The sequence below is a fragment of the Lissotriton helveticus genome, assembly GCF_964261635.1.
Source record: "Lissotriton helveticus chromosome 1_1 unlocalized genomic scaffold, aLisHel1.1 SUPER_1_unloc_46, whole genome shotgun sequence".
NCBI lineage: Eukaryota > Metazoa > Chordata > Amphibia > Caudata > Salamandridae > Lissotriton > Lissotriton helveticus.
In genome coordinates, this window is record NW_027611688.1 from 1619986 (window position 1) to 1632343 (window position 12358).

The following is a 12358-nucleotide window of genomic DNA, read 5'->3' on the forward strand; positions in this document are numbered from 1 at the left end:
AGATGTTGAGACAAAGGTATTCACATGACGATGGCGTAGAGGACTCCAAGTGGGAGACCGCGAGTGTGCTCCGATGTAGACACACTAGGCCACCGCCTGGCTTCATAGCTCCGTCTAGACGGAATATGTCATGGGTAGTGTGCACTAAGAGGTCTAGGATGGGAGCGGGAGCGGGATTGAGCCAAGTTTCCGTTAGGATGATGATGTCTATCTCATTGTGTTGGATGAGGTCGAATATGTCAGAAGCGAGTAGTAGGCATTTAAGTTGTATTGGTGTATGGGGAGAGGAGTCTATGTGATATTTACTCTCATAAGGTTGTTGTTATTTATGCCTCTAAGGATGTGAGGGGGTTCTCTGTTCGGGTTAGTGTGAGTAGCTTTAATTTGCCCTGTAGTAATCCTATTGCTGTCTAAGATACACAAGTGAGAATTGAGTAAGTCATCAATATTGTTAGATGCGAGATAGGCCTTCGATCTTCTGGGGCGGGAGGGTACGTTAGGTAGGGATATGGTTTAAGAGATAGAAAGGGAGGGGCTGGCCTCCACGAGTTCTATCAATAGCAGGGGCTCAGGGAAAATTAGAAAGAAAGAGGCGGGAGCTGATCAAGGGGAGATGTTCAATTGAAAGCGCTTTCAAATCAGGAAGTTAAAACGGTGGTAAGGTGCATCTGGAGGGATATATTGTCCAGGCGTGCCACCAGGTCTGAGGGCTGGGTGAGGGTAAGAGGTTGTGTGGGGAGATCTGGCGGAGAGGAGGGGTCTCGATGTGTGCCTGAGAGGTCTAAGGCGGTGTTTTGAGGTACCCTAGGGGGGAGTTGGTCATTGAAGACTTGCGGTGTTCAAGGATGCATTGATAGTGAGGTTGGTAAAAGTAGGAGAGTGGGAGGGCCATTGCCCGGCGAGTCAGGGCCAGTCAAGTAAGGGTTCAGTGGGTTTGGCTGATCGTGGTCCGTGGATGGCAATTGCCAAGACTGTGGAGGTGGCGTAGAAAGAGGGATGGGTGAAGGAGGACCGTTCATTGAGAGCAATGGCGGTAGGCTAAGAGGGAACCTCACCGCTCGAGAATCAGCCTGTATTGGGCTGGAGAAAGGCGAGAGGAGCGAACGAGTAGGCCCGCCCGCCATCTGAGTCGGAGGTCTAGTGTATTGGGTCAGTCTGACAGGGGACTGAGAGGCTCTGGGATCATCTAAGGGGGGGGGGGAGACTTAGGGAGAGAGTTGATCCTCCCAGCTGTGGAGGGGAGGACTGGTTAAGTCCAGAGTAGTGGTAGAGTGTGGGTGGGGGTCAGTGGATTTAGCCAAGACCACTTTCTTGAGTGTAGGGAAGATGTTGGCCATCATGGCTGGATTGGCATTAAAAGCTTGGAAATGGATGATTCCATTATTGTAGAGGGTGATAGTGGTTTTAGCTTTTAAGGTGACGTCTTTAAATAGAAACCATGAGGAGTTTTCCTAGAGCCTGATATTCGAAGCATGGAATAGATCACACGTTTTCTGGCATAGAAGATGAGGTCATTAACTATATTACCCTTGTTTCTGCAGAGGTAGACATCTGAGATTAATGTATCAGGTCTGCCTTTGAGTATGCGATGTTTGTGTTTTTGGGCTGAATTTTGGAGAAGTTAGGAGGGTAGTTAATAATGAAGGCATTTTATCCTGAGGGGTCGGGACTTATCTCCATACTGATAGTATGCCCTAGCGAAGAAGGGGCCCCCAATAATGAGTATTTGGAGGTGAGGGTAATTTTATTTGAAAGATAAAGCTTAAATAGGCAGATAGTAGTCCTAGTGGGTAGGGAGAATAGGTTGGGAACGGATAATTACAGACCAATATTTTAGACTTCTGAGTGGAATACACATCCAGCCTCCTGTAGCTTGCTTCATCCAATTTGCCTCCACTTTAGAGCAGAAAGCCCTGCAGAGGTGAACCAAAAATATTCTATTTTCTTGTTGGTGATCGGAGACAGGTTGAAAGGTAAATGTAACAAAGGTCTGGTTGAGCTTACTGTAGAATCCTGCATGGTGCACTAGGGTGACATCGGAAGAGGATGTGGCTCAACTTCAAAGAGTTGCTCAGATCAGGAATTCCAGTGATTAGTATCTGAAGAACCCATCTGACCACTGAGCAGTGGCACCCTTTTATATCTGTTTATGATATATCTGCCCAGTGAACTAGTGCCACATCGCAACTAATGCCTGTCACAATAGAGTCAGTAAGACCCACAGTCTAGTGGAGTAGAAAGCTTGTTGGCTTAAACAATGTGTGAATCTGTACCTATAATATACAGAGACAGCCTCTGCACCTGAAATTACATTGTTTGCATCAGATTCTTCTCGTGCCTGGCCTGTGTAATTGCATTGTTTGCGTCAGATCCTCTTAGTGCCTGGCCTGTGTAATTGCATTGTTTGTATTAACCCTAGTGCCTGGCCTGTGTTATTACATTGTTTGCGTCAGATTCTCCGAGTCACTGGCCTGTGTTATTGCATTGTTTTGATCAGATTCTCTTGGTGCCTGGCCCGTGTTATTACATTGTTTGTATTAACCCTCGTGCCTGGCCTGTGTTATGGGAAACAAGCATTGGCTCCTGTAAACACACAGACATGGGTGTTATGGGAAACAAGCATTGGTGCCTGTAATTTTATTGTTTGCATCAGATTCTCCTTGTGCCTGGCCTGTGTTATTGCATTGTTTGCGTCAGATTCTCCGAGTCCCTGGCCTGTGTTATTGCATTGTTTGCCTCAGATTCTCCTCGTACCTGGCCCGTGTTATTGCGTTGTTTGCGTCAGATTCTCCGAGTCCCTGGCCTGTGTTATTGCATTGTTTACATCAGATTCTCCTTGTGCCTGGCCTGTGTTATTGCATTGTTTGCGTTAGATTCTCCGAGTCCCTGGCCTGTGTTATTACAGTGTTTGCATCAGAGTCTCCTCGTGCCGGGCCCGTGTTATTACATTGTTTGTATTAACCCTCGTGCGTGGCCTGTGTTATTTTATTGTTTGCATCAGATTCTCCTTGTGCCTGGCCTGTGTTATTGCATTGTTTGCGTCAGATTCTCCGTGTCCCTGGCCTGTGTTATTGCATTGTTTGCCTCAGATTCTCCTCGTACCTGGCCCGTGTTATTGCGTTGTTTGCTTAAGATTCTCCTTGTGCCTGGCCTGTGTTATTGCATTGTTTGCGTCAGATTCTCCGAGTCCCTGGCCTGTGTTTTTGCATTATTTACATCAGATTCCCCTCGTGCCTGGCCTGTGTTAATGCATTGTTTGCATCAGGTTCTCCTAGTGCCTGGCCTGTGTTATTGCATTGTTTGCGTCAGATTCTCCGAGTCCCTGGCCTGTGTTATTACATTGTTTGCCTCAGATTCTCCTCGTTCCCGGCCTGTGTTATTGCATTGTTTGCCTCAGATTCTCCTCGTGCCTGGCTTGTGTTATTGCATTGTTCGCATCAGATTCTCCTAGTGCCTGGCCTGTGTTATTGCATTGTTTGCATTAGATTCTCCTAGTGCCTGGCCTGTGTTATTGCATTGTTTGCGTCAGATTCTCCGAGTCCCTGGCCTGTGTTATTGCATTGTTTGCATCAGATTCTCGTAGTGCCTGGCCTGTGTTATTGCATTGTTTGCATTAGATTCTCCTAGTGCCTGGCCTGTGTTATTGCATTGTTTGTGTCAGATTCTCCGAGTCCCTGGCCTGTGTTATTGCAGTGTTTGCGTCGGATTCACCTAGTGCCTTGCCTGTGTTATTGCATTGTTTGTGTCAGATTCTCCTAGTGCCGTGCCTGTATTATTAGCATTGTTTGCGTCAGATTCTCCCAAAGCCTAGCCTGTGTTATTGCATTGTTTATATCAGATTCTCCCAGTGCCTGGCCTGTGTTATTGCATTGTTCGCGTCAGATTCTCCTAGTGCCTAGCCTGTGTTATTGCATTGTTCACATCAGATTCTCCTAGTATCTGGCCCGTGTTATTGCATTGTTTGCGTCAGATTCTCCCAACGTCTGGCCTGTGTTATTGCATTATTTACATCAGATTCTCCTCGTGCCTGGCCTGTGTTATTGCATTGTTTACATCAGATTCTCCTCATGCCTGGCCTGTGTTATGGCATTGTTTGCATCAGATTCTCCTCGTGCCTGGCCTGTGTTATGGCATTGTTTGCATCAGGTTCTCCTAGTGCCTGGACTGTGTTATTGCATTGTTTGCATCAGATTCTCCTAGTGCCTGGCCTGTGTTATTGCACTGTTTACATCAGATTCTCCTAGTGTCTGGCCCGTGTTATTGCATTGTTTACATCATATTCTCCTCGAGCCTTGCCTGTGTTATTAGCATTGTTTGCCTCAGATTCTCCTCATGCCTGGCCTGTGTTATTGCATTGTTTACATCAGATTCTCCTCGTGCCTGGCCTGTGTTATTGCAGTGTTTGCGTCGGATTCACCTAGTGCCTTGCCTGTGTTATTGCATTGTTTGTGTCAGATTCTCCTAGTGCCGTGCCTGTATTATTAGCATTGTTTGCGTCAGATTCTCCCAAAGCCTGGCCTGTGTTATTGCATTGTTTATATCAGATTCTCCCAATGCCTGGCCTGTGTTATTGCATTGTTCGCGTCAGATTCTCCTAGTGCCTAGCCTGTGTTATTGCATTGTTCACATCAGATTCTCCTAGTATCTGGCCCGTGTTATTGCATTGTTTGCGTCAGATTCTCCCAACGTCTGGCCTGTGTTATTGCATTGTTTACATCAGATTCTCCTCGTGCCTGGCCTGTGTTATTGCATTGTTTACATCAGATTCTCCTCGTGCCTGGCCTCTGTTATTGCAGTGTTTGTGTCAGATTCACCTAGTGCCTGGCCTGTGTTATTGCATTGTTTGCATCAGATTCACATAGTGCCTGACCTGTGTTTTGCATTGTTTGCATCAGATTCTCCTCGTGCCTGGCCTGTGTTATTGCATTGTTTGCATCAGAATATCCTCATGCCTGGCCTGTGTTATTGCACTGTTTACATCAGATTCTCCTGGTATCTGGCCTGTGTTATTGCATTGTTTTCGTCAGATTCTCCCAACGCCTGGCCGGTTTTATTGCATTGTTTCCATCAGATTCTCCTCGTCACCGGCCTGTGTTATTGAATTGTTTGCTTCAGATTCTCCTCATGCCTGGCCTGTGTTATTGCAGTGTTTGCGTAAGCTTCACCTAGGGTCTGGCCTGTGTTATTGTATTGTTTATATCAGATTCTCCTGGTATCTGGCCTGTGTTATTGCATTGTTTTCGTCAGATTCTCCCAACGCCTGGCCTGTGTTATTGCATTGTTTACATCAGATTCTCCTCGTGCCTGGCCTGTGTTAATGCATTGTTTGCATCAGGTTCTCCTAGTGCCTGGCCTGTGTTAATGCAATGTTTGCATCAGATTCTTCTAGTGCCTGGCCTCTGTTATTGCATTGTTTACATCAGATTCTCCTCGTGCCTGGCCTGTGTTAATGCATTGTTTGCATCAGGTTCTCCTAGTGCCTGGCCTGTGTTAATGCATTGTTTGCATCAGATTCTTCTAGTGCCTTGCTTGTGTTATTGCACTGTTTACATCAGATTCTCCTAGTGTCTGGCCCGTGTTATTGCATTGTTTGCTTCAGATTCTCCTCATGCCTGGCCTGTGTAAATGCATTGTTTGCATCAGATTCTCCTAGTGCCTGGCCTGTGTTTTTGCATTATTTACATCAGATTCCCCTCGTGCCTGGCCTGTGTTAATGCATTGTTTGCATCAGGTTCTCCTAGTGCCTGGCCTGTGTTAATGCATTGTTTGCGTCAGATTCTTCTAGTGCCTGGCCTGTGTTATTGCATTGTTTACATCAGATTCTCCTAGTGTCTGGCCCGTGTTATTGCATTGTTTGCACCAGATTCTCCTCATGCCTGGCCTGTGTTATTGCATTGTTTACATCAGATTCTCCTCGTGCCTGGCCTGTGTTATTGCAGTGTTTTTATCGGATTCACCTATTACCTGGCCTGTGTTATTGCATTGTTTGCATCAGATTCACCTAGTGCCTTGCCTGTGTTATTGCATTTTTTTCGTCAGATTCTCCTCGTGCCTTGCCTGTGTTATTAGCATTGTTTGCGTCAGATTCTCCCAACGCCTGGCCTGTGTTATTGCATTGTTTATATCAGTTTCTCCCAATGCCTGGCCTGTGTGATTGCATTGTTCGCGTCAGATTCTCCTAGTGCCTGACCTGTGTTATTGCATTGTTTACATCAGATTCTCCTAGTGTCTGGCCCATGTTATTACATTCTTTACATCAGATTCTCCTCGTTCCTGACCTGTGTTATTGCAGTGTTTGTGTCAGATTCACTTATTGCCTCTCCTGTGTTATTGCATTGTTTGTGTCAGATTCTCCTAGTGCCGTGCCTGTATTATTAGCATTGTTTGCGTCAGATTCTCCCAACGCCTGGCCTGTGTTTTTGCATTGTTTAGATCAGATTCTCCCAATGCCTGGCCTGTGCTATTGCATTGTTCGCGCCAGATTCTCCTAGTGCCTGGCCTGTGTTATTGCATTGTTTACATCAGATTCTTCTCGTGCCTGGCCTGTGTTATTGTAGTGTTTGCATCAGATTCACCTATTGCCTGGCCTGTGTTATTGCATTGTTTTCATCCAATTCACCTAGTGCCTGACCTGTGTTATTGCATTGTTTGCATCAGATTCTCCTCGTGCCTGGCCTGTGTTGTTGCAATGTTTGCATCAGATTCACCTAGTGCCTGGCCTGTGTTATTGCATTGTTTGCATCAGATTCTCCTCGTGCCTGGCCTGTGTTATTGCATTGTTTGCACCGGAGTCTCCTTAAGCTTGGCCTGTGTTATTGTATTTTTTGCGTCACGTTTTCCTACTTCCTTGCCTGTGTTATCGCAATTATTTGTTGCCCGCTGATATCAATTGCAATTTGATGTTGACGGAAGTGCGGGCGTTCCTAGGGCTCACGGGGTACTATCGAAGGTTTATCAAAGGATACGGCAGCATAGTAGCACCTCTCACGGAGTTAACCTCCAAGAACCAGCCAAAGAAAGTCAGCTTGACCCCCACCTGCCAAGAGGCGTTCGAGACTTTGAAAGACGCCATGTGTACTGCCCCAATCCTACAGGCCCCCGACTACTCCCGAGAGTTTGTAGTTCAGACGGACGCGTCCGAGCATGGCATCGGAGCAGTTCTGTCCCAGGTGAACGAGAGCGGCCTAGACCAACCAGTGGCATTCATTAGCCGGAGGCTACTCCCTCGAGAACAAAGGTGGAGCAACATCGAGCGGGAGGCCTTCACGGTGGTTTGGATCCTGAAGAAGCTGAGGCCCTACTTTTACGGTACTCACTTCCGGGTCCAGACCGACCCTATCCGGGTGCCCCTGGGGATCAGCTGGGCTCTTCTATCTGGGGCCCCTGGGGCTGAGCTGGGCTCTTCTATCCGGGGCCACAGGACTGAGCTTGGCTCTTCTATCCGGGGGCCCCTGGGGCTGAGATGGGCTCTTCTATCCGGGGGCCCCTGTGGCTGAGCTGGGCTCGTCTATCCAGGGGCCCCTGGGACTGAGCTTGGCTCTTCTATCTGGGGGGGCCCTGGGGCTGAGCTGGGCTCTTCTATCTGGGGGTCCTGGGGCTAAGCAGGGCTCTTCTATCCAGTGCCCCTGGGGCTGAGCTGGGCTCTTCTATCCGTGGGCCCTGTGCCTGAGCTGGGCTCTTCTATCCGGGGGCCCTGGGGGTTGTGCTGGGCTCTCATATCCGGGGGCCCTGAGGCTGAGCTGGGTGCTTCTATCTGGGGCCCCTTGGGCTGAGCTGGGCTCTTCTATCCGGCGGCCCCTGAGGCTGAGCTGGGCTCTTCTATCCCGGGCCCCTGGGGCTGAGCTGGGCTCTTCTATCCGGGGGCCCCTTGGGGTCTGAGCTTGGCTCCTCTATCCTCGGGCTGAGCTGGGCTCTTCTATCCGGGGCCCCTTGGGCTGAGCTGGTCTCTTCTATCCAGGGGCCCCTGAGGGGCTGAGCTGGGCTCTTCTATCCAGGGCCCCTGGGGCTGAGCTGGTCTATTCTCTCCGGGGGGCCCTGGGGAGGGCTGGACTCTGCTATCTGGTGCTTAGCTGGGCTCTTCTATCCAGGACCCCAGGGTTCTTCTATCCGAGGGCCCCTGGGGCTGAGCTATACTCTTCTATCCGGGGGCCCTTGGGGATGAGCTGGGCTCTTCTATCCGGGGGCCCCTGAGGCTGAGCTATACTCTTCTATCCGGGGGCCCTTGGGGCTGAGCTGGGCTCTTCTATCTGGGGACCCCTGGGGTTGAGCTGGGCTCTTCTATCTTGGGGCCCCTGGGGATGAGCTGGGCTCTATGATCGGGGGCCCCCGGGGCAGAGCTGGGCTCTTCTATCCGGGAGCCCTGGGGGCTGAGCTGGGCTCTTCTATCTGGGAGCCTCTGGGGGGGGTCTGGGCTCTTCTATCCGGGGCCCCTTGGGCTAAGCTATACTCTTCTTCCCGGGGGCCCTTGGGGCTGAGCTGGGCTCTTCTATCCGGGGGCCCCTGGGGCTGAGCTGGGCTCTTCTATCTTGGGGCCCTGGTGCTGAGCTGGGCTCTTCTATCTGGGGGCCTCTGGGGCTGAGCTGAGCTCTTCTATCTGGGGGCCCCTTTGGCTGAGCTGGGCTCTTCTACCTGGGGGCCCTGGGGCTGAGCTAGGCTCTTCTATCTGGGGCCCCTGGGGCTGAGCTGGGCTCATCTATCTGGGGGACCCTGGGGCTAAGCTGGGTGCTTCTATCCGGGACCCCTGGGGCTGAGCTGGGCTCTTCTATCCGGGAGGCCCTGGGGCTGAGCTGGGCTCTTCTATCCTGGGCCACTGGGGCTGAGCTGGGCTCGTCTATCCGGGGGCCTCTGAGGCTGAGTGGGCTCTTCTATCCGGGGCCCCTGGGGCTGAGCTGGGCACTTCTATCCGTGGCCCCTGGGGCTGAGATGGGCTCTTCCATCCGGGGCCCAAGGGCTGAGCTGGGCTCTTCTATCCGGGGGCTGCTGGGGCTGAGCTGGGCTCCTCTATCTGGGGGCCCTGGGGCTGAGCTGGGCTCTTCTTTCCGGGGCACTGGGGCTGAGCTGGGATCTTCTATCCGGGGGGCCCTGGGGCTGAGCTGGGCTCTTCTATCTGGGGCCCCAGGGACTGAGATGGGCGCTTCTATCCGGGGCCCCTGGGGCTGAGCTGGGCTCTTCCATCTGGGGCCCTGAGGCTGAACTGGACTCATCTATCTGGGGGCCCCTCGGTCTGAGCTGGGCTCTTATATCTGGGGGCCCCTGGGGCTGAGCTGGGCTCTTCTATCCAGGGCCCTTGGGGCTGAACTGGGCTTTTCTATCCGGGGCCCCTGGGGCTGAGCTGGGCTCTTCTATCCGGGGGCCTCTGAGGCTGAGCTGGGCTCTTCTATCCGGGGCCCTGGGGCTGAGCTGGGCGCTTCTATCCGGGGCCCCTGTAACTGAGCTGGGCTCTTCCATCCGTGGCCCTGGGGCTGAGCTGGGTGCTTCTATTTGGGGCCCCTGGGACTGAGCTGGGCTTTTCCATCCGTGGCCCTGGGGCTGAGCTTCGCTCTTTTATCCGGGGCCCCTGGGGCTGAGCTGGGTTCTTCTATCAGGGGCCCCTAGGGCTGAGCTGGGCTCATCTATCCGGGGGCCCCTGGGGCTGAGCTGTGTTCTTCTATCTGGGGCCCCTGGGGGCTGAGCTGGGCTCTTCTATCCGGGGGACCCTGGGCTGAGCTGGGGCCTTCTATCTGGGGGCCCCTGGGGCTGAGCTGGGCTCTTCTATCTAGGGCCCCTGGGGCAGAGCTTGGCTCTTCTATCTGGGGCTCCTGGGGCTGAGTTGGGCTCTTCCATCAGTGGCCCTGGGGCTGAGCTGGGCTCTTCTATCCGGGGCCCTGGGGCTGAGCTGGGCTCTTATATCCGGGGCCCTGGGGCTGAGCTGGGCTCTTCTTTCCGGGGCCCTGGGGCTGAGCTGGGATTTTCTATCCGGGGCCCCCCGGGGCTGAGCTGGGCTCTTCTATCCGGGGCCCCTGGGGCTGAGCTGGGCTCTTCTATCCGGGGGCCCCTGGGGCTGAGCTGGGCTCTTAGGTCTGGGGGTCCCTGGGCTGAACTGGGCTCTTCTGTCCGGGGGCCTCTGGGGCTGAGCTGGGCGCTTCTATCCAGGGCCCCTGGGACTGAGCTGAGCTCTTCCATCCGTGGCCCTGGGGCTGAGCTGGGCTCTTCTATTCAGGGCCCCTGGGCCTGAGCTGGGCTCTTCTATCCGGGGGCCCTGAGGCTGAGCTGGGTGCTTCTATCCGGGGCCCCTTGGGCTGAGCTGGGCTCTTCTATCCGGGGGCCCCTGGGGCTGAGCTGGGCTCTTTTATCCCGGGCCCCTGGGGCTGAGCTGGTCTCTTCTATCCGGGGGCCCCTTGGGGGCTGAGCTGGGCTCTTCTATCCAGGGGCCTCGTGGCTGTGCTGGGCTCTTCTATCCGGGGGCCCCAAGGCTGAGCTGTGCTCTTCTATCCTGGGGCCCCTGGGGCTGAGCTGGGCTCTTGTATCCGGGGGGCTCCTGGGGCTAAGCAGGGCTCTTCTATCCAGTGCCCCTAGGGCTGAGCTGGGCTCTTCTATCCGGGGGCCCTGGGGGTTGTGCTGGGCTCTCATATCCGGGGGCTCTGAGGCTGAGCTGGGTGCTTCTATCTGGGGCCCCTTGGGCTGAGCTGGGCTCTTCTATCTGGGGCCCCTGGGGCTGAGCTGGGCTCTTCTATCCCGGGCCCCTGGGGCTGAGCTGGGCTCTTCTATCCGGGGGCCCCTTGGGGGCTGAGCTGGTCTCTTCTATCCAGGGGCCCCTGAGGGGCTGAGCTAGGCTCTTCTATCCAGGGCCCCTGGGGCTGAGCTGGTCTATTCTCTCCGGGGGCCCCTGATGAGGGCTGGACTCTGCTATCTGGTGCTGAGCTGGGCTCTTCTATCCAGGACCCCAGGGTTCTTCTATCCGGGGGCCCCTGGGGCTGAGCTATACTCTTCTATCCGGTGGCCCTTGGGGATGAGCTGGGCTCTTCTATCCGGGGGCCCCTGGGGCTGAGCTATACTCTTCTATCCGGGGGCCCTTGGGGCTGAGCTGGGCTCTTCTATCTGGGGGCCCCTGGGGGTTGAGCTGGGCTCTTCTATCTTGGGGCCCCTGGGGATGAGCTGGGCTCTATGATCGGGGGCCCCCGGGGCTGAGCTGGGCTCTTCTATCCGGGAGCCCTGGGGGCTGAGCTGGGCTCTTCTATCCAGGGCCCCTGGGGCTAAGCTATACTCTTCTTTCCGGGGGCCCTTGGGGCTGAGCTGGGCTCTTCTATCCGGGGGCCCCTGGGGCTGAGCTGGGCTCTTCTATCTGGGGCCTCTGGGGCTGAGCTGGGCTCTTCTATCCGGGGGCCTCTGGGGCTGAGCTGAGCTCTTCTATCTGGGGGCCCCTTTGGCTGAGCTGGGCTCTTCTATCTGAGGGCCCCTGGTGCTGAGCTGCGCTCTTCTATCCGGAGCTGAGCTGGGCTCTTCTATCCAGGGCCCCTGGGCTCTTCTATCCGGGGACCATTTGGCTGAGCTATACTCTTCTATCCGGGCCCCTGGGCTCTTCTATCCGGGGACCATTTGGCTGAGCTATACTCTTCTATCCGGGCCCCTGGGGCTGAGCTGTGCTCTTCTATCCAGGGGCCCTAGGGGCTGAGCTGGGCTCTTCTATCAGCGGGCCTCTGGGGGGCTGAGCTCTTCTATCTGGGGCCCCTGGGGCTGTGCTGGGCTCTTCTATCTGGGGGCCCTGGTGCTGAGCTGGGCTCTTCTATCTGGGTGCCTCTGGGGCTGAGCTGCGCTCTTCTATCCGGGGCCCCTGGGGCTGAGCTAGTCTATTCTATCTGGGGGCCCTGGAGCTGAGCTGGGCCCTTCTATCCGGGGGCCTCAGGGGCTGTGCAGGGCTTTTCTATCTGGGGCCCCTGGGGCTGAGCTGGGCTCTTATATCTGGGGGCCCTGGTGCTGAGCTGGGCTCTTCTATCCGGGGGCATCTGCGGCTGAGCTGGGCTCTTCTATCCGGGGGCCCCTGGGGCTGAGCTGGGCTCTTCTTTCTGGGGCCCCTGGGGCTGAGCTGGGCTTTTCTATCCGGGGGCCCTTGGGGCTGAACTGGGCTCTTCTATCCTGTGGCCCCTCTGGCTGAGCTGGGCTCTTCTTTCCGGGGCCCTGTGGCTGAGCTGGGATTTTCTATCCAGGGCCCCCTGCGGCTGAGCTGAGCTTTTCTATCCGGGGCCCCTGCGGCTGAGCTGGGCTCTTCTATTCGAGGCCCGTGGGGCTGAGCTGGGCTCTTCCATCCGGGGCCCTGGGGCTGAGCTGGGCTCTTCTATCCGGGGCCCCTGGGGCTGAGCTGGGCTCCTCTATCTGGGGTCCT